Raw genomic sequence first — 23,385 nt, 5'->3', positions numbered from 1 at the left:
AATCGTCTGGTATGTCATCCGCAAGCAGGGCAACTCCGGGATGGTATGGGAAAATACGAAGACAGAGACAATGCGAATTAGGATGAGTTAGGAAGTATTTGTCGTAGTGTACATAATCTGATCGAAATGCGAATCCGCCACTAGATGTCAGGAGAGGCGGACCCATTAGTGTATAAGGAGATGGGGAGTATTTTGTTGTCAGTGGAGAAGCAGTAACAGCACAAGGGATTGGTCAGTAGGGCTTAGTGGCTTCGAACGTGCGCAATACATCAGACGTCACCTGAGTAATCAAACCATTAGGGATGGAAAAATGGAAATGTGCGTTTGGCGTGATTGGCCGGGAGCCCCTTGAGGGGCAGGTCCGGCCGCCTTGGTGTAAGTCTTATTACATTCGACGCCACATTGGTCGACCTGCGCGCTGGATGGGGATGAAATGATGATGAAGACAACACCCAGTCCATGAGCGGAGAAAATCTCCGACCCAGCCGGGAATCGAACCGGGCCTGTAGGACGGCAATCCGTCATGCTCACCACTCAGCTATCAGGGCGGACACCATTAGGGATACTTTAACCCTTTTACAGCTGCCAGAGTCTACAGTCGGTGATGCGATTGTGAAGTGGAAACGCAAAGGGTCAACCGTAGCTAAACGAAGAACGTGTAGACTTCACTTACCGACGGAGAGGGACTGTGTAGCATTGCGAAGGGTAGTTATAAAAAATACCATGAGATCAGTTTCAAAATGTTGCCAGCAGTCTAGCTAGCACAATGCCTGTGCGTGGGCAGTTGAAAGCCACACTTTTCAGTAGCCTGTGCTGAGCTACGGAAAAATTTGGAAATTTGTAGTAAGGTCTTATGGGGACAAACTGCTGAGGTCATCGGTCCCTAAGGTTAAGCACTACTTAATCTAACTTAAACTAACTTACGCTAAGGACAACACACACACACACACACCCATGCCCGAGGGAGGACTCGAACATCCGACTGGGAGGAGTCGCGTGGACCGTGACAAGGCGCCCCGTAGACCGCGCGGCTGAGCTACGCTTGAGGTGATGCAAAGAGAGACTCCACTGGACAGTGGATACTAACAAACGAGTGATTTCGAGTGGTTAACAATGGTATGACATAAGGCAATCAAATGGAAGGATTAGGGTTTCGCGAATGCCTGGAGACAGTCACTTGTCATTAGGTATAGTGCCAACAGTGAAGTACAGAGGAGGTGATGTTACGCTATTGGGATATTTTTCGTGGTTATGGTATGATCTCGGTAATGCAGTTTAAGATACACTAAATGCGGAAGGATATGAACATATTTTACAGGCCTGTGTACTGCGTACAGCAGAGGAACATTTCGAAGATAATGAGCGTTTGCATCAGCATGAAAATGCAGCCTGCCATAAATCAGCATCTGTGAGGCAATGGTTTGTAGATAATTATATTCCTGAAGTGGAATGTCCTACCCTTAGTCCCGGCCTCTACCCAATGGGCGACTTTTGACACGAGTTAGAACGTCCGCTTTGCTCTAGACTCCAGCGTCTAACCACTAACTTCTCTGGTTTCGGCTCTTGGGGAAGAGGGTTCAAATGGTTCAAATGGCTCTGAGCACAATGGGACTTAACTGCTGAGGTCATCAGTCCCCTAGAACTTAGAGCTACTTAAACCTAACTAACCTAAGGACATCACACACAGCCATGCGCAAGGCAGGATTCGAACCTGCGACAGTAGGGGAAGAAGGGGCTGCCATTCCTACACAAGCACTTAGAAACCTCGTTGTAAGCGTCCTCAACGGAGTTCAAGGCACCATGAAGACGAAGGGTGGACAGGCTCCATATTAATGTCGACTAATGAGTGTGTGGGCGCCATTGATCAGACAGTGTATTAGTGTGCGGTTGCTTTGCAAACTTGAATTGAATGTTACACTGTGTCAAGTGTCATGTTGCTAATTACTGCAGTTGCAGTGGATGAGTAGAAAGGTGTTGTCCATTAAAAGTGAACATCAAGACAAGACAAAACTTTCTGGCAAACATCTGGAGCACGTTTCGTCCTTTAAACATTTAGGAGGAACGCTAAGAAACAGTTTGAAACGGAATGAAACATGTAAAAATCAGAATTAACTAATACAACATTCAGATTTGATGCAAGGATTGGGGGCACGCTCAGCACATATGGACATACAAGACTTCAAGTGTACAGTGCGACCAACTCTAGAGTATTGCTGGAGCGTTTAGAGAGCTTTTCAAGTAGAGGTGACAGCAGCATCTAGCTGGAAGAATTAAATCTGGTCCGTATAACCCATACGAAAGTGTAACAGAGATGCTCGGAGAACTTAAACGGGAATTTGTGGAGGAAAGATGAAATCGTTCTCACGGAAGCCGGTTGATCAAATTTAGAGAACTAACATTATGAAACTGTTCTGCTGTCATCGTTCTGTATCTCGGGTAGCCTTCATAAGAGTAACATACACGCATGTAGTCATATTCCCTTAACTCAATACGCGGGATAACAGAAAATGGCTAATGTATCAAACACCCTGCGCCAAGAGATGTACTTGCACTTGGGGAGTATACATGTAGATGGAAGTTACAAATTAGCAACGGACGAACAAACTCAGTCAGAAGCTGAAGGAGATGGCTGTTCGTCGCAGCTGCACATAGCTGAATGGTGCAAGATATTTTTTGAAAGCATAGTCTCTTCGGAAGATGTTCAAACAAATTAAGACTCTGAAAAGAAGAGAATTAAATGACAGAGTGTTCGTGATATTGCTCAAATTTTTTACGTTAACAAAGAACGTATTTGACACATTTTAACAGAACAGTATACACGAAAATGCTGTCGAAAAGCTTGTTCATTAATAAAAAGAAAGAAGGAGACAGTTTGGCCTGCCCTTTTTGCAAAGGATTAAAGTAGACCCAAAATTTGTTACAAAGCGTAATTGCTGCTGAATCGTTAATTTCTAGTGGAGAGAAGTGGCTCCATGTACCGATTTATACAAGTATAAAGGTATTTCGAGAGAGATTTATCCTTTTAATGTAGTACATAGTACTAAATGATTTCTTTGGACTATATCGACTCCATATGATTTCAGCGTCAAGACTACATCCATATTACATACGGAGTGGTAATTCATGAGGTACATAATGTGTGGGTGAAATGATGATGGTACTGCCACCATCCAGACGTCTGTGTGATTTTGGGTAGAATAAGATTCGTTAGAAAAGGAAGGGAAGAAGATTAGGGTTTAACTTCATGTCAACAACAGAGTCATTAATGAGGAGAGAAAGGTCAAGCTGGAGAACGATGGGAAAGTATATCAGTAGTGTTCTTTTCAAAGGAAAGAATCCCAAATTTGCCTTAAAGCATCCAAGGAAACTACGGAAAACCTGAATCTGGATTCCAAAGGGGGTATAATCGTCATCGTCCCGAATACGCCGCTATTGTCTTCACACTGTGCCATCTCTCTCGGTTATAAAAATCAGGATAACCAACTGGAGATTCAAACTGCTTTGTTGCCTGAATACAAACCCTGTCTCTTGAGTGGTGAACCAAACCAGCTAACACGGTCTGTCCTACGAAGAGTAGTGGGAGACCCTATTTACAGGGACGTGAATGAGTAGTAGTCGTCGAGTCACTGTACAAACTAGACAGTCGGAAACAATACCACAACCCAGACAGAGATCAGCTACCCTAAGCTATGCTCCAGTCAACAGGAGGGGGCTCCACGCGGGAGTGGAAAGTACAGTAACTCAGGCCACGGGAGAAGCTACTGACACTCTGTGTGTACCAGCGGTTAGAGTCTATTAAATCCTACCTCCTTCACTGCCACCCACGTGCGGGAACAATACGCGTGCCGTGTAGGGGTAGGCGTGACTGTCTGAAGGACGTGTCACCAATTAAACACGGGATCGGTTTATTGTTCTGTAGTTTCCAGGACTAATAGACGGCTGCTGAAGTTGGCACTCGGGCCTTGTCAGCGAAGAGGGGGATTTATCCGATGTACTTGCTTCTGAACGAGCAAGCTCGGGCGCTATAGAAGGGAAACGGCTCGCGCATATTAACTGGAGAGGTTGTTTGTCGTGATAATTGACGACAGGAAAGCTAAAAAAGGAAATACAAATAGTGAGTGGTTGTTAAAGAGTAAAAAATATGTATTGGAAAAACAAAACGGACGAGTGGTGAAAGGGGAGGGGCGAGTATTCCCTCGGAGAATTACGCGCACAGCGTCCCCACCTGCTTTTGAGCGGCGAGGAGAAACTGTTGGGCTCTTTTTCGTCGTTCGGTGTCGCTCCCTGAGCGGTGAGGTACTTGTCGTTAAAATGAAGTACCCTTATTAGTAATTCAGCGGACGTGGGCGAGAGACGGACGCGTGTGCGGGTACTGCAGGCACTAATGTAATGGGCCAGAACTTGTCGGGGTAGCCCCAGCCCGGCATATGCGCCGTGTTCAATATCCTTGTTCACCTTCGTTTACCGCGTGCGCTGCCGCGCTGATGGCTGGGGGAGGGAGGAAGAAGACGAGGAGGAGGAGGAAGACGAAGAAGGGGCGCCTGGTGGGGGGCAACGTGACGGCCAGTTGTCCGCCATACTTGCTCGCGCGCCGACGAGGGGGAGTCAGCATCGGCAGGCGTCGCGCCGGCAGCCCCGCTATGCTCACTGCGCCGTCTTCTGCACAAAGAAGGCCCTCCTCGTTGTACAGGTAACGGCCGTATGGGCGACTACAATTCGTCACCCTGTTGATACCACGACGCTGGATGCACCAACGGAAGAAAAGCGAAGATATTTATTACGTCACTCTAGTTTGTACGAGGGCCACACCGACAGTAATGGGCAACATATTTAAAAAATTAAAAATTTTTGTTTTTTAGACAAAGTATATCTTCTTTTTCTACATACACTGGTGTGCAAAACTCAAGGGCAAAGGCAGCTTTCCCACGGAGTGTCATTGTCAAGAAAAACAGCTCTATCAAACTGGGGCCGTCAGAGAAAGGAACCTCTACGGTACAGTACAGAAGGTAACTGGAATAAATACGCATTGTGACGAACGGTAATGACACTTTTATTGAAGGACAATAATTACAATGAAATCGCCGCCCTCTATGCTGGCCTCTTAACATAAAAAAGGCGGGGCATGGTTCTTAATAGGGTGCGTGATCACCACGGAGAGCAATGCACCCTCCGAAACGTGCTCCAGTGATGGTCGCAAAGTTGGCAAGGAGGTCTTGTGGTAGAGCGTTCCATTCCCGCATCAGCGCAGCTGACGACTGCAGGATGGTAGTTTGTGCGTGTCGACGTGCTGCATTACATCTCCCCAACGCTTCCCACACGTGCTCGATGGGATTCCAGTCGGGGCAACGCGCAGACCATTCCATCCGCCAATTATCCTCTCGTTCCAAGAAGTGCTCCAACTCCGCCGTTGGATGCGGTCGCGCGTTGTCTTTCATAAAAATGAAGGCAGGGCTGAATTTACAGCGGAAAAGACATTTGGAACGAGTTCAGTGACACAATGATGTTGACTCTTGAGTGTACCGTGTTCAATGATTTGGAGGACAGTGCGCACTTACAACATAATGTTACCCACGCCGCAACATTTGGATCACCGAAACGGTCCTGTTCGACAATGTTTCAGTGTGGATTAGGTTTTCCCACCTATCGACAATTGGGGGGGGGGGGGGGGTGAACGTGCTGGCCGCTGTGGCCGAGCGGTTCTAGGTGCGTCAGTCCGGAACCGCGCTGCTGCTACTGTCGAAAGTTCGAATCCTGCCTCGCGGATAGATGTGTGTGATGTCCTTAGGTTATTTAGGTTTCAGTAGTTCTAAGTCTAGGGGACTGATAACCTCCACCTAGTAGTTAATATGTTATGGCACTTTATCTACCTCCTCCTTAAGATATGCAGAACAGTGTTCTTTCTATCATCCGTTCTTCCCGTCGCTATGGAAATTTGAAAATACTATTACGATTTAACTCTGTTCCAACTTCCCGAAGACACCGACGCATTGCCATCGAAACATCCTGCGACCTATCGTAGCGTTGACCTTACATCTGTTCCACAACAAAATAGAAAGGATGACTCTCTCAACGTACCAAGTCGGGGCTGCCACCCAAATGTCCTGATCTACTCCACAGTGACACGAACAGTGTGAGGACGCGCGCTATCCTGTTGCAGGATGACCTCCTTCCCAGGGTGTTTATCGCTTCAAAAGTGTATGCAAACAGAGGGCGGCATCTACGATTTGTGCATCCTGCAGAAAATTAATCAGTATCTTTCCTTGCTGCGTCCGCGGAGGCATTTTGAGGGTGACATATACGAGACTATCATGGATACTCGTATATAGATCTCTGAAATATTTGACTCATCTCCCAACACTGCTAGCGACCATGCCGACGTCTCCATATTGAAGTTTCAGACGAGGTTGGTTGACTGAAGGAGCAGGGTAGGAAAGGGGGGGGGGGGGGTGGTAAGGGAGCAAAGAAAGAGCTCCTTAGTCCTTCGATAAAAGACTGGTCCATCGGGAAGTGGAGACGTCGATCGAGACGTTTTCTGATGTAGTCGGGAGAGTCATGATTCATAACAGTAAAAGCGAGAAGAGAGAAAACCGCAACGGACATCTTTCGTGCCATCAGTAATAAAAGTAAGATAAAGGAGATAGGGACCTCGGCAGCTGGGTATCCCCGGGTCACTGCAAGCGATAGAAAACGTCCCACCCACCCACTGCTTTTCCACTCCTTATCCCCTACGGTTAAGAGTGCTCACAATTCAAGAAAGTGCAACACCCAAAATAGAAAGCTGGGTGCGGCGGAAAGGCGGTAACCCGAATATAAAAGAGATTAAAACAGGGTGAAAGAGTAGTCCAGTGAAGGAGATAGGGGTAGGCGATCCCCCAGACCTAGCATACAGCGAAATCTCAGATGAATTCCAATAGCACATTTGCCCTCTTTAACAAGAAATTCGATGATAGCACGCTTTCGAAACCAAACACTGGTGTCTTCAATTTTTGATGTACTGCCTGTGGTCACGTGACAGACGCTAATAACGTCACAATGTGGCAATATGTGACATGGTTTGTGGATTATGATCCTGCAGTAGTCTTTGTTACACTGTTGGAATTTTAACTAGACATTGCTTACGCCTTTCAGTGTGGCCCTACAATTGTGATACAACCGACTCTGTTCTCGATATTACTCCTGCCGGACAAAATACTTGTCATTTCCTTAAAGTAACACACTGGCAATTTTGAGCGCTGTCCAGAGGTCATGTTCTCCCCACATGTACTATGGTGTGTACGTCGCAGCCAGTTTTGTTGGTATCAGCGCAGTGATAGCGGGTCGAAGTGGAGACGTGACGGAAGGAGCTATCGTGTTAAAACGCATCCCTGGTCACATTGTGGTGTATCAACGGGGACTGTCCAACGTGTCTTCAAGGAATCTTGTCCCAATTACAGGCATATAACACTGCGCAAGAACAGCGGATGTCTAAAGACCCTAACCTACAGGGACCAGCACCGAGTGTCACGCCAAGAAAATGACAACTGGCTTTAAACACGAAACGATTTGCTGCTGTCGGTGAATGTAGGTCTATCTCAAACAGTTCCTGAGGGAATATTGTGAAGGAAACTGCGTGCAATGAGCAATTTTAGTCGGGTGTCTTGTAAAACGCTATTGCTCACAGTCGTATATAAAGTTGCACGTCTTCAGCGGGCCAGACAAAACAAAAATTGGACAGTAGCTGACTTGAAGTGTGTGATGTGCTCCGACGAACGACACAGTTTTGCCTTTTTTCAGATGATGCATAGCGTCCTGTGCACCGACGTTCCAATAACACGTATAGCCTGCAGTGTGTGGAAGGTATAGTTTAGACCACAGATGGTACTGTCATGTCTTAGGAGTGTTTGTCGTAGCATAGAGCCTCCATGCAGAGACAGAGTGGCCAATGAGCGTTAGATCATAGATGATAATCTACACGGCGGCCTGTTTTTCACCAGAAGTCGCGCCGGAAATACTGTCACCTGTTCAATATCGCAAGACATGGATTTTACACCCACGATGTAGCAAAATTTCTAGCCTCTTACTAAGTGTATGATTACTACTAATTTAATGTGGAGTGAACTAAAGCGTGGCGTAATGCAGAGTATTCGGCATTTATTACAATGTTCCGGAAAAAAAATGGGAATCAGTCAGGGAAAAATTAGTTTCATTTGTATTTTGCAAACTCTCTGAGGGGTTTCACAGTTTCCTGCTAGAATTGGTTCAAATGGCTCTGAGCACTATGGTACTTAACTTCTGAGGTCATCAGTCCCCCAGAACTTAGAACTACTTAAACCTAACTAACCTAAGGACAACACACACATCCATGCCAGAGGCAGGATTCGAACCTGCCACCGTAGCGGTCGAGCGGTTCCAGACTATAGCGCCTAGAACCGTTCAGCCACTCCGGCCGGCCCTACTTGAATTTAGTAGCTTCTGACTTTCATATAGTTTTCTCCTTCCCAGCTAATATATTTTAGATTAGATCATTGTAAAATCTAGAAACTGTCACATACCGAAAACATTGAAAAGACTTACTTCTGTAAAGATGTTTAGGTGCGCTGAAGAATGAAACCATAGCAAAACAATTTCACAGTAGCTTATTTTCGAAAACAAAACTACTGTTATTACAGAGACTCAAGAAGAACCTTGTGACTGACATTTGAGAGAGCCGAGTTGCAGGGTAAAACCACAAAGCCAACCATAATTCTTTTCGGAGCGCCACGTGCTCGCTGTATGGCCTGTTTTGTAGTCCATGTAGAGTCTTGTGTGGCTGGCTGCTCGCCGGCAACACCTTCCCTGTCACCGCATTCTGCCAGTACCATAGCTATCTTAACCGTAATACAAGACTACTAGCCAGCTGAAGCCTAGGTCACTCGTTCGTTCGTCGAGCAGTACGGCCAAAATCTGTTTTCCTACACTTTTATGGTAGCCGCTCACTTCTAATACTGTTAGTCAACTTCCTCGCCACCCAATTCAAAACTGTTCTCATACAATAAAATCAAGGTGTGTTCTCTGTAGGGGAAAACAAAGTAACGTGGCACCCATAGCTCCAAAGAAGAAGTAACAAGTGGTGACCTGAGCTTTTCCCCTTTTTGAGTCAGTGATATTTCTGGGATTCTACGGAACCCAGTTAAACGTAAGAATCATCTTGACGTCTTTCCCAGGTGGGTGCCGCATCTAACAGATCGGAAAATAGGTTAAGAGAAAAAGCAAAAATTTTGCTGTGATCATTGTTGCAAGCAATCGCATGGCAGGCGGAGTTTCAAAGAGGAAATTGCGAGTCACCGGAGCCTCGAAACCGCGAGCCAAAATGAACAGCTGGGGTAAAACATAAAGGAGTTTTCTTATAGTATGGCACAGACCGGATGTCAACTCCTTTGGAAAAAAGAGAGGTGACAATTTTAATACTGACGACAGCAATTGCATCAAATTGTGTAAATGTCACCGTCGGTGGACTTTGTGTGTCAGCTGAACGGCAAGTACCAACTTATCATTCTTATCGATAAGCATTACATCATAGCATACAGATAATAACTGATTTGATTGCTATAATCAAAGCCAAATACTTGCAAGTGACATGTTGCAGTCTGGCATTTTAAATGTTGACCTTTCGTCTCCCAAATAGGGTCGTCATGAAAAGTTAGAGTCCGACGAAATTTGATAAACTTTTATATGGGCCGTAGAGTTACTTGTAAACAAACGCGTTGCTCGCTGTCTCAGTAATAAAGTTATGAGTTCAATAGCACGGATGCTTTCGATCTAAATTCTGCTACGTGTTTCTGGATATTAACTTAGCATCATCTCGGCCAGAACTCCATAAATGTGGAGGTACAAATCGTTGCAAAGTGATACGAATTTCGAGTTAACATATGCATGAGCGAATTTGGCGTATCTGGAAAGGTAAAAGCAGATTTTATGCGTTGGACTATAATTAGTAAAACACTGATTTTCAACTGAAATTAATTTCTATTTTATGTTGATGGGGGACATCAAACGTGCGTTGATTACGAAGACTACTTAGAAGCGCTATGAAAGCACAATTTTGCTGATGGACAGCGTTAAATAGTACAAGAGCAAGACACTAAGTGTCTTACATGCGGTGCAGTAATAAGGATTTGCAAGAAAATTACCACTTTGACTCAACAATGACAAAATATGTGTTAACTCATAACATACTTAGCTCCAGAAGGGGTATTTGTAGAGACCAATGAATCTGTCACGTATTCTGAAAGTTGTGAGAAGCCATGGAAATAATGCCATCAACCAGGAGGTTGATTTCAGCACTACACTCCTTCAATAAGCACCTCTCTATTGTCGGTAGTGATCGGCCTGTAACTAACATATTTAGCCGGCTATCAGGAATTAAGTTAAAGGTGAAACCGGAATCATTTTGGAGAGGAGCATCTTTCAAATACACAAAACATTGGAAGGAGACAAGACAGGACTATCGGAGGGCCAACCGGCCATCGAAACCCCCCCCCCCCCCCCCCCCCCACGTCTGATCGTCACAAAAGAGGATTGCTGTATAGGGCACTAAGAAAATCAGGGCAAGTACTGGACCTCTGTGTCACCCCGCACCACATCACTGGCTGGAAACTAGCAGCAACCGGACTTAAGCATTACCATTCTATGCATAGGTTGCCGTTATTGCCACAATGGCTGCGTTTGCAGCTGTGCGATGACCACGAAGCATGGACTGCTGATAAATGGGGTCGCGTTGTGTTCAGCGATGAATCATGGTTCTGCACTAACCCAGTGTTTTGGAGAGGCACAGCGGTACTACTCCTGGAGCCATGATGTGGGTAGCCACAGGGTATGATTTCAGGTGCACAAGGCAATGCTCGTGCACACACGTCACTTATACTAATGAAAGGTGTTCGGGATGTTGATGTACTCCTGTGCCTAGAAAGATCCCCAGATCTGTCCCCGATAGGATACATGTGGGACCATCTCGGACCTGAACTACTTACAACAGTTGTGAGCCAGATTTCCTCCGGAGAGTATATAACGACTTTATGACAGGCGTTCGCGACAGAATCAGTGTATGCATCTGCGGGGTCCTGCCCACTCGTCTCGTATAGGGTGCCTAAGGGATGCTGCCTTCTCGGAATGCTACACAACAATTCAAGCAAATAACATTAGTAGTTTTATTTCAGTAAAACAGATTGACACTACTTAACTTGAATGTACTACATGCTGTCGTAAGCGATGAGCGACGGGCAACATAAATCAGAGTCCCGTGACATACGCAATGTTCAGGCAAGTCTCTCTCACAGTTTGTGGATCACTGCTAACTGTTCTCGTAGCACTCTCTGCTAGGCCGTGCTAATATTCCACGAATACTTTCCACAAATGTCCGGCCGAGGCTGCTAGGAGCGTCGCTTACATACACTTCTTGCAGAGGTCTCTCCTATCGCGGCGCGGTCCTTGTCAGTGGGCGATTGGCTGACGTCGCCGCACCGTCATCCTTTTCGTTCCCGCGCTTGTGGTTACGCCAAAACTGCATCTATGTCATATGGAGTGGAACGTCACACTGGTAAGTGGGCTAATGCTGCCAGGCTCTTCGTAAATGAAGTTGTATACAGAATATTCAAGTCTGCCATCCAGACGGCGGAAACGGTCTGGCAGACCAGTAACACGCAGTTCTCGCCAACCTCCCCAACAGGACCAACCTGTATCCTAGACAGTTGCAGTTCACGTAACCCACCACAAATGCCACAACCACGAAGCGGGCTCCAGGTCATCAAAGCATATGCTCCTTCATCCATTGATACGCAAAGATTATTTCTATAATATTTATTATAATCAAACCCCGGCCGGGAAGACGTCCGACAGACATCGCCCGACATCCTCGGACACATCGCAGCAGCCTGGAGGAATGCGGTCTGCGAAGGCATCCGGCCCCGGCAGACAGGCGAGAGGGCATTCCAGAGGAGGCGGTGACGGGCGATCAGATCGCAGGCGACCCGGCTCCGCGTAACAATACGGCGACGCCTCCACCCGCCGTCCCATTGTCGACGTGCGGCTTTCAGCGAGAGGCGGGCGCGTGTGAAATTCCGACGCCAGGTGGAATAAAAAGACAGCCGTCTTAAGAGCAGAGACTGACGCTGCTAATCGACCAGCTAAGCGTCGAGCAGAGGCTCTTTTGTGAGGGGGATCGGGAGTCATACGGGCGCGCTTTGGCAAAATGCTGACAGGGAGTCGCGAGTGCCAAGGCGAATGTGAATCCAGCCGCGATGCAGGCGAGGGCATGTTAACAGAGTGGACATCTATTTCTAAAAGGCTGACACCGTTCACAGGTCTCAATTCCGATAGCAACTCCTTACCTATTAACAACATCAGTTTCAATTTACGACAGTAGAAATAATTTCCTGAAAACGGCGGCGGAAGCAACATACAGTTAATAAGCGAAGAATTTCAAGTTCTTCAAATACGTAGTCTTCAAAAACGAATGAAACTTTAGATGAATCACATTTAGTGGAAGCCTTTATTGCAATTTCTGACAATTACACAATGCATCGAACTGCTGTCAGCCAACAAAAATCAAGGATGGCAGGAGGTAAGAAGGAAGGTAACTGTTTAATGTCCCGGAAATATGCAGATAGTTGGAGATGGAGAACTACTTCAGCTGCGAAAATTTGATGTACAATAATATTTGTAAAATTAAATCAACTTAGACAAGCTGGGATTAGAGCATCCAATCCCCCCAACACTCGAGCAAGAGCAGTGACTCAACTATTAAAAAAAAGAAAGGAAGATTGTGGTGCGACGTCCCGTTCACGACAAGCTCATCAGAGGGAACAACATCTGCGATTGGGGATTGGGCTATGATGGGGAACACAATCGGCCGCATTAAAAGAAAAGGGCACACACTTTCTCGGTTTGGGACAATTTACGGAAAATTTGAACCTTATGACTGGACCAGAATTTGAACATCGTTTCTCCTGAATGAAAGTTACAAACCCTTTCGTTGTCGATAACAGTAGCATTAAAAGATAAATAACAAGAAGTTGATGTTCGTTTCCTGAAGGATGTAGGAGAGATTCATAAAGTATCACCATTGTTGTTCGTTTCGTATATCGAAGAACGAAATAACGAAAAAAAGGGTTACCAGAAGATGAAGCGGCTTGAAACCGAGAGGTCGCGGAACGAATCCCCGAAGAACCAGGGATATTTTCTATCTCCCCATTGTCTAGCGCTCACCTCTCATCGAAGTGAAGTCATCTGGAACGAGACATGGTTCGGATACTGCAATACAGTGTAGGTCCTGTTTCCTGGCTGGGTGACTGAGGTAGATCACGGTCATACGACTCGCTGCAGTGGCGTTCGATTTAAACACTTGCACCCCGCCGGTGAGACACACGAAATTATTATCATCATTAATTATTATTATTATTTCTAATTAGACGGAGATTAAGCGAACTACCGGCATGTTGTACGCACTATATTTGTAATTTAGTAGGAAAGATCAGTAAGAGATGTGAGGGCATGGAAGGCTGCATCACGTCATTTGGAATCCTGAAAATTAAAACCAACAGAAACGTAATAACATAGTGTGAACTCTTGTAGACTAAAGCCACTGCAGATAATGAATTAGTGGAACACACAGCGCAGGCGATTAGTTCATAAACAAAGCTAGTAATGGAGGGAATGCGTGCAGTTAGCAGAGAACTTCCCGCTGTGTTCAGACGCTGTCGTGTGTAAACGCCGACGTCTACGGACAAGAGATGCCGGTGGCCGCTTATCAGTAAGGTTGAGGCAGCACGCAATGCGTTTTCGGAAGCTTAGCTAACACTCCAGAGGTGTCGCGCACGGGAAAGCAAACGCAGTGCGAGGTGGGAGTACGTGGGGCCGCGTGGCGTCGGCGTCTGTCGCTGGCTCCGCCCACAGGTAGCGCCGGGACGCTGCGCGCCGCATCGATCAGCCGGCAACATGGCTGGCCAGCTCTGCTCGCAATGAACGCCACGCGCGTCCCCGCCGTCCAGTTTACAATGCTGTGCGAGCTACAAGTTGGAAGCCGTGTTACTCATTTTTAAAACTTACTATGGCTAGAGGTCCGTACTTAGTTGACACTGACGTGAATGAACAAATCTCCCAGGAGTATAAAAAAACGTGATGATTAATTCACTAATTGCAGAATGAGATTTTCACTCTGCAGCGGAGTATGCGCTGATATGAAACTTCCTGGCAGATTAAAACTGCGTGCCGGACCGAGACTCGAACTCGGGACCTTTGCCTTTCGCGGGCAAGTGCTCTACCATCTGAGCTATCCAAGCACTACTCACGCCCCGTCCTCACAGCTTCACTTCTGTCAGTACCCCGTCTCCTACCTTCCAAACTTTACAGAAGCTCTCCTGCCAGGAAGTTTCAATTCACTAATTAACTGTACTAAAGATCTGACCATATAACTCGCTTGTGAAGTTCGAAAGTAAACCGGAACCTAACGAAATCCACAATCGGATTATGGAGGGATAGCGTGATATCACATCATGACAGGTTCTTGGGTGCTTCCCCAAGCGCGTCCACGAAAATGTGGTGCAGTTCAGATACACAAAATTTCACACTGAGGTGAAAACAGAACATGAGATAGCGATACGCTCGTATACAGATGGTGGTAGTATCGCGAACACGAGGTATAAAAGAGCAGTGCAGTTGCAGAGCTGCCATTTGTACTCGGGTGATTCGTTTGAAAAGGTTTCCGACGTATTTGTGGGCGCACGACGCGAATTAAGACACTTTGAAGGCGGATTGCTACGAGGATGGTTTGAAAAGTTCCCGGAATCACCACGAGAGGTCAGCGCTAGCGCAACGAGTTGTTTACGTGATATTTATTGGACTGTTGCAAAGCGATTTAGAAAAGATTGCTGTATGGTGTGGCAGATGGCAGTTGACGCTAAATAACGAAAAGTGTGAGGTGATCCAAATGAGTTCCAAAAGAAATCCGTTGGAATTCGATTACTCGATAAATAGTATCAATTCAACTAAGAACCTGGGTGCTAAAACTACGAACAACTTCAGTTGGAAAGACCACATAGACAATATTGTGGGGAAGGCGAGCCAAAGGTTGCGTTTCATTGGCAGGACACTTAGAAGATGCAACAAGTCCACTAAAGAGACAGCTTACACTACACTCGTTCGTCCTCTGTTAGAATATTGCTGCGCGGTGTGGGATCCTTACCAGGTGGGATTGACGGAGGACGTCGAAATGGTGCAAAAAAGGGCAGCTCGTTTTGTATTATCACGTAATAGGGGAGAGAGTGTGGCAGATATGGTACGCGAGTAGGGATTGAAGTCATTAAAGCAAAGAGGTTTTTCGTCGCCGCGAGATCTATTTACGAGATTTCAATCACCAACTTTCTCTTCCGAATGCGAAAATATTTTGTTGACCCAACCTACATAGGTAGGAATGATCATCAAAATAAAATGAGAGAAATCGGAGCTCGAACAGAAAGGTTTACGTGTTCGTTTCTCCCGCGCGCTGTTCGCGAGTGGAATGGTAGAGAGATAGTATGATTGTGGTTCGATGAACCCTCTACCAAGCACTTAAATGTGAATTACAGAGTAGTCATGTAGATGTAGATGTTGCCTTCAAACACGTGCTACGTCGGTGCTCTTGGAACAAAGTTGTGACGGTGATGTGGCGCTGTTATTGTTCCCGTGTACTGAAAATGAAATGATCGTGTGGCATTTATTGGCCGGGATATTCCTTCGGGGTTCAGCCGCCATATTGAACGTCTTTTTAGTTGACGACACTTCGGCGACTTGCGTGTCAATGATGATGAAGGACACACAACACCCAGTCCCCTGTCGGGTATCGAACCCGGGCCCCCTTGCGTAGGAGGCGGTAAAGCTACCGCTGCGCTAACGAGGCAGACTCCCGCGTAGTGATTTGCTACGGTGGAAAAAAAAAATCGAGATTCGAGCAGTGATTAAGTACTTCGTAAAGAAAGATATTAAAGCAAAGGACATTCATGTCATGTATCGTGACCCTGGGGGACTCTGCTCCTTCATATTCAACAGTTGCCAAGTGGACAAATGAATTTAAATTTGGTCAGAAGTGCTTAGATGATGATTTGCGCAGTGGTCGGTCAAGATATGTCACTACTCCAGAAACATTGCGAAAGTGCACAAAATGGTCATGGAGGATCACTGATTGAATATGCGTGAAACTGCTCACGCTTGCTATATGTCATCTGAAAGGCTGTATCACATTTAACTGAAGAATTAGAAATGAAAACATTATCTGCAAGATAGGTGCCGGGACTATTGACACTGGATCAAAAACGCATGTGAATGGAACAAGGTTTGGCCCGTTTTACCAGAAACGAACAAGATTTTTTCCGCCGGTTTGTGACCACAGATGAAACTTGGGTGCACTACTATACCCCAGAGACAAACAAACATTTAATGTTGTGGAAACATGTTGATTCTCCGCCACTATAGAAATCAAAGACAATTCCTTCGGCGGGAAAGGTCATGACATCAATGTGCTGCAATGCGTAGGGGATTCTGTTTGTACATTATCTCCCCACTGAGCAAACTATTACCGGAGAATACTATGTTAACCTCTAGGACAAACTGTAACAAAATATACGCGAGAAACGGCCAGGTTTAGCAACGAAGAAAGTCATCTTCCATCAAGACAATGCGCGCCGGCACACGTGTGCCGTCGCCATAGTAAAATTACACGAAATAAGGTATGAATTGTTGCCACACCCGTCTTATGCACCTGATAGGGCTCCGTCAGACTTCTATCTCTTCCCAAACTGTAAATTATTCTCAGTGGACGAAGATTCAATTCAAATGATGAATTGATAGCCGAAGTCGACAACTATTTTGGAGGCCTGGAGGAAACTCACTTTCGAGATGGGATCAAGGCATTGGAACGACGTCGGATCAAGTGCATTTATCTACAAGACGTCTTCATTGAAAAATAAAAAAGTTTCAGTGATGTATTTACTTTTTTTCTATTCCGTTCCACCGTTGTAATTGGAGCTAGACGCATGGGACGTTCCATGATGGAAATCGTTGGGGAATTCAATATTCCGATATCCACAGTTCAATAGTGTGCCGAAAATACCAAATTTCGGGCATTACTTCTCACCACGACCGAGAGCAGTTGTCAGTGCTAACGGACAGGCAACGCTGCGTGAAGTAACCGCAGAAGTCAATGTGGGACGTACGAGCATCGTATCCGGTAGCACAGGGCGACGAAATTTAGCCTTAATGGGCTATTGCAGCAGAAGAGCGACACGAGTGACCTAGCTGACTGCAAGACATCGCCTGCAGTCTGGGCTCGTGACCATATCGGCTGGATCCTAGACGATTGGAAAACCGTGGCGTGGTCAGGTGTTCCCCGATTTCAGTTAGCAAGAGCAGATGGTAGGTTTCTTTCGAATGTGGCAGAGACCACACAATCCATGGACCTAAATTGTCAACGAGGCACTGTGCAAGCAGATGGTGGCTCCATAATGGTGTGCGCTGTGTTTACTTTGTTTGTGTGGTATGCACTGGGTACACCAATCAGACGTATCATTCACTGGAAGTAGTTATGTTCGGCTACTTGGAGACTACTGCAGCCATTCATGGACTCGAGTACTCAACCAACCATTGAATTTTTACGAATGACAAGGCGCCATATTACCGGACCACGATTGTTCGTGTTTGGTTTCAAGAACATTCTGGACAATTCGAGTCAATGATCTGGCCACCCACATCGACCGACGTGAATCCTGTCAAACATTTGTGGGACGATCTTTATACCAGTTCGAGCACAAAATCGTGCACTGGCACCATCTTCGAAATTATGGACGGCTGCAGAAACAGCATGGCTCAATATTTCTGCAGGGGACTTGCAAAGACTTGTTGATTGAGTCTATGCCACGTCGAGTCACCGCTACGCCGGGCGTCTCGGAGTGAACCAAAGCGATGTTGTTCGGGGGAGATACAGAGAGACAGGAAACATGACATGACTCGCTCAGGCCGCCCAAGGGCTACTAGTGCAGTGGATGACCGCTACCTACGGATTATGGCTCGGAGGAAACCTGACAGCAACGCCACCATATTGAGTAATGCTTTTCATGCAGCCACAGGACGTCGTGTTACGACTCAAACTGTCCCCAATGAGGTGTATGATGCGCAACTTCACTCCCGACGTCCATGGCGAGGTCCAACCATGACACTACGCAGATGGGCCAATAACATGTCGAATGGACCGCTCAGCATTAGCATCACGTTCTCTTAACGGGTGATTGTCGCATATGCCTTCAACCAGACAATCATCGGAGACGTGTTTGGAGGCAACCCGGACAGGCTGAACGCTTTAGACGCACTGTTCAGCGAGTGCAACAAGGTGGAGATTCCCTTATGTTTTGGGGTGGAATTATGTGCGGCCAACGTACGCCGCTGGTAGCCATGGGAGGCACCGTAACGGCTGTACGATACGTGAATGCCATCGTCCGACCGATAGTGCAACCATATCGGTAGCATATTGGCGAGGCATTCGCCTTCATAGACGACAATTCGAGCTCCCATCGTGCACATCTTGTGAATGACTTCCTTGACGATAACGACATGGCCCCACTAGAGTGGCCAGCATGTTCCCCAGTCACGAACCCTATAGAACATGCTTGTAATTGAAAAGGGCTGTTTATGGACGACGTGACCCACCAACCACTCTGAGTGATCCATGCCGAATTCCCGTTGAGGAGTGGGAGAATCTGGACCAACAGTGCCTTGAAGGATTTGTGGATAGTATGCAACGGCGAATACAGACCTGCATCAATGCAAGAGGACATGCTACTGGGTATTAGAGGTACCGGTGTGTACAGAAATCTGGACCACCGCCGCTGAAGGTCTCGCTGTATGGTGGTACAACATGCAATGTGTGGTTTTCATGAGCAGTAACTAGGGCGGAAAATATGTTTATGTTGATCTCTATTCTAATTTTCTGAACAGGTTCTGGAACTCTCGGAACCGAGGTGACGCGAAACATTTTTTTGGCGTGTGTATTTTTAGTTTTTTATCGACAGAAGCAATATTCGCCTTGCAGCAACAACTTAAGCTCACATCAACTTTATAGCGACGCTCGACATCGTGAATGCGTTACAATGCCGCATAAAATATCGTCACACAAACACCCCCGTTAATTCTGTACAACGTGAAAAGCAGTTATGACGCTACCAACGCGTACTTCTTCAGTTTCCACTGGGATTCTGTACACCACCGGTTTCATGTAACTCCATAAGAAGAAAAATCCACATTATAGACGTCAGAAAGGACACTGTTTTTTCCGGGGTAGCGCCGTCAGTGTTGATGCAGGAACATAATCAGTTCACAAACACGTACCTCCTATCCATGTCCGAAAACATCTTGTAGCAAGGGCACAAAATACCAAATTTTGAACCATTCAAAGCCAAGACTCATCTAACCTTACGGTTTGCGGCATCCACATTTAACATTCATTTCCTTAGACTCAGAAGTGAAGACTTCAGAAAGGTCAATTCGGTTGGGTTATGGTACTGAAATATAACGGAATGAAAGTAGTAGGTTCTTGAGGAAGAGATGACAGCATTAATAAAATGAAGCTCAGACATTATTACTATAACTTCACGTTCCGTGGTGTACTAAATGTGCTGTGTGATGTCCTTAGGTTAGTTAGGTTTAAGTAGTTCTAAGTTCTAGGGGACTGATGACCATAGATGTTAAGTCCCATAGTGCTCAGAGCCATTTGAACCATTTTACTAAATGTGCAAATGGTTACTTCCGGTAATTGCTGCCTTCAGTTAGTACGAACCTGGAGAAAACCGATACCTGTTATCGTATAGACTATGAAATACTTTTAAGAAATGGAACAGACACAACGAGCGGTCTAAGGCGCTGCAGTCATGGACTGTGCGTCTGGTTCCGATGGAGGTTCGAGTCCTCACTCCGGCATGGTGTGTGTGTGTGTGTGTGTGTGTGTGTGTGTGTGTGTGTGTGTGTGTCCTTAGGATTTTTTTCTTTTTTTTTTTTTTTTTTTTTTTTTTTTTTTTTTTTTTTTTTTTTTTGGACAGAGACAAAATTTCCACTCATATTTGGGAAACAAAAGATTTCCTGTTCTCCATGTCCTACTCAAGAGTTGAGAGGAATGAACCAACGTAGGAAGTACAAGTGGAACACTAATGATGAATCCTTTCATTTGGATTGATTCGTCCTATAGGTTTATTGCGCAGAAGACTCTGCAGGAGAGACGCTCAGTGGCTCGGTACGGGCTTTTGTTGAAGTTTCAAGAACATATCTTCACCGTGGAGTCCAGCAGTATATTGCTCCCTCCTACGTATATCTCGCGAAGAGACCATGAGGATAAAATCAGAGAGATTAGAGACCACACAGAGGCATACCGACAATCCTTCTTTCCACGAAAAATACGAGACTGGAATAGAAGGGAGAACCGATAGAGATACTCAAGGTACCCTCCACCACACACCGTCAGGTGACCTGCGGAGTATGGATGTAGGTGTAGATGTAGATGTAGATACAAGAGAAACAGCGCTCCGGCTAAAATTTGCCTGTATTGTCACAACACGAGCACAAGCGAGACACGCCTGTACTGCGCGGAACTTACATACATCATCGACATTTCAATTAGGGACAGGTTACGATAATTCAACCCGGAGCTGAAGACGTGAAACAACGGAGCCCTTTCAGCGCTCGAGGTACGGTAAATAAGGCGAGAACGTGTTATTAGACAATTGCTCTCCTTACGTCAACGTGCCGTCGGCGCAACGCTCGTGGCGTTTCCGCTATCAGCAGGCCTTCCGCACTCGCCCACCTGACTTGCGGAATTCAATAACCGCGTTAGCCGGCTGCCAATTATTGTGTACCCCCAGCGGTAATACGCACACATTCGGCCCGATGCTTATCGCGGGCGGCGCTATAACCGCTGCCGCTGTTTGTCGGCTTATCTGGCGGCTCCCGTCTGATTGCACGACAAACTGGCGCGCGATACGACCCTGTCAGGGCCCGCGGCTGCGGCCGGATCCCAATTTTCCGAACCGCTGGCAAGGTAGCCGAAGCCGCCACCAGAGGCGGCCGATCGATGGACCGGCGCACACTTCCCGTCTCCGTTTGTGTGTCTAGCTGGACACACACACACACACACACACACACACACACACACACACACACACACACACTGCACTGCGTAAGCTCTGTGCCTCCTGAGAGCCAACAGTTTGCTTACTACCGTTACACGACTGTCGTCCAACGAGCTTTTGGTTCGTTTATTTACTGGACTAGCGTAACTCGTTCCGCGGTAGAGCGACACGCAATGATTATATGTTGCTGCCAACTGTCCTGTGTGCTATCAGTGTAGCAGCGTCACCTTATGACACTGCCGACGGTTTGGCGAAATATTCCCCTGCCAGGGGAACAGGCACAGAGAGGTCGCAAAAGGCGATCAAGAAAAAAGAAATACTGGAACTTCCTGGCAGATTAAAACTGTGTGCCGGGCCGAGACTCGAACTCGGGACCTTTGCCTTTCGCGGGCAAGTGCTCTACCAACTGAGCTACCCAAGCACGACTCACGCCCCGTCCTCACAGCTTGACTTCTGGCAGTACCTCGTCTCCTACCTTCCAAACTTTACAGAAGCTCTCCTGCCAGGAAGTTTCATATCAGCGCACACTTCGCTGCAGAGCGAAAATCTCATTCTGGAAACATCCCCCAGGCTGTGGCTAAGCTATATCTCAGCAATATCCTTTCTCTCAGGAGCGCTGGTTGTGCAAGACTTCTGCAGCCTACACAGATCGCTCATGTTCAACAGTGGAGCTCTTGCTTCTACTTCGCTACAGAATTTTAGGATATTAAAGATCAGCGAGAGGGATCATCTTGTGTTTCAGATTCATCTACATCTACATCTACATCCATACTCCGCAAGCCACCTGACAGTGTGTGGCGGAGATTTTTGCAGACTTCTGTGGAATAAAGACTGTGGCGAGACTGTTTCAGTCATAGTGCTCGAAAGTGTTTCGTAGGACCTGTTAAATAGAAAGCAACCCACACATGTATCGCACTGTTTCATCTACCTTTTAATTTCCGGTCAAGAAAGGACTCAACTGACACGTTACCTAAACTCTTGCTTTCAAGGCGAGGAGCATTTGGATAATTTGAAAGTATAGGTTAAGCGATACTCGTCCAAACAACGAAAATTAAAAATATTTCTGTAAGTACCAGTGAACACAGTTTCAACAAATAAATGAAGATAAAACACTAATAAAGGTCGAGTGCTGGTGAAAGGGGCTGTCAAATGTAGCTGTCACTTCGACAAAATGTAGCACTGTTGCTGAACGCGGCTCCCGAGGCAATAAATATTTCTTCATTCAAACCAAGGAAATGTCAAATAAAATTGTAATAAAAACAATTTTCTGGGTAGTTTATTCTCTCAAATCGTAATTGTAGCAGTTTTTGTTTTATGTTTGAATAGTAATTAATTCATTATTAATAATTATAAAGACAAAATCTAGTCTTTTTTATATGTGATGCAAAAAGCGATGTGAAATAACTGCCAAAGCATTAAGATACAGATGTTTTACTTTCGATTCTTTTTAATTTATAGAATTGATTATCTAAGTTTTTTATTCAATTTATCTATTAAATTTGCTAAATCTGCGCAGAAAAAATTACTCAAAAGTAGATTTGCAGAGGAAGGTTCTGGGAGGTCGCATTGGCAGTTCTGCCAGGGTCGTAGAATCACTTCGGTCAGCTGTGCTTCTGAATAGGTCACGGATTGGAAGGAAAATAAGAAGGACGATTAGGGCCTGATATTCTTTCCACGACGCGGTCATTACAAACGTCGGGGGAGCAAATCGACAGAGCTCTTTTCAAAGAACCATCACTGCATTCGGCGTAATTAATCAAGGGAAATTATGGAGAACTTAAATAAAGATCGTAGACGGCGATTTGGTCCACCATCCTCCCGATTAAGAGTCTAGTGTCTTACCAATATCCCACCTCGCGCTCGTTCCACGAAATAGAGTCCTGCTGTGAGTTTCCCAAAATATAATAAAGAATCACTGCAGTTGGAGTGGTAAGAAAATGTATAGAAATAGGAATGTTTGAAGAATAGATTCCAAGGTAACTGACATCAGATGATATTGCTACATGGCCTTACAGACCATTTCATCTTGTCTACCTGCTTATATGGAATAATGTACGGGGCTTCCAGGTTGCTGGTTTAATAAATTAGTATACCCATTAAGACGAATTACTAATGTAATGTAATTAGAATTGCGATATTGCTTACGTATTTAACTGTTTTGCCACTTTTCGTAGACCTACTAGAGCTGATTATCATGGAGAAAGAATGCTAGGCTCCTTAAACCGCGTTG

General features: G+C 45.9%; 1 protein-coding gene and 1 non-coding gene across 5 annotated transcripts in view; both read right to left on the bottom strand.

Annotated features, from left to right (window-relative positions):
* The window catches only part of LOC126353381 (endothelial transcription factor GATA-2-like), a 569,668-nt gene that overhangs the window by 496,081 nt on the left and 50,202 nt on the right, over positions 1-23,385 (bottom strand). The window lies entirely within an intron of this gene.
* Positions 21,503-21,577, bottom strand: Trnas-cga (transfer RNA serine (anticodon CGA)). Its single transcript has one exon. It is a non-coding gene; the product is annotated as a tRNA-Ser (tRNA).

The sequence above is a fragment of the Schistocerca gregaria genome, chromosome 1, assembly GCF_023897955.1.
Source record: "Schistocerca gregaria isolate iqSchGreg1 chromosome 1, iqSchGreg1.2, whole genome shotgun sequence".
NCBI classification, from domain to species: Eukaryota; Metazoa; Arthropoda; class Insecta; order Orthoptera; family Acrididae; genus Schistocerca; species Schistocerca gregaria.
The sequence above is the reverse complement of the archived record's forward strand: the minus strand, read 5'-3'. Positions and strand labels throughout refer to the sequence as shown.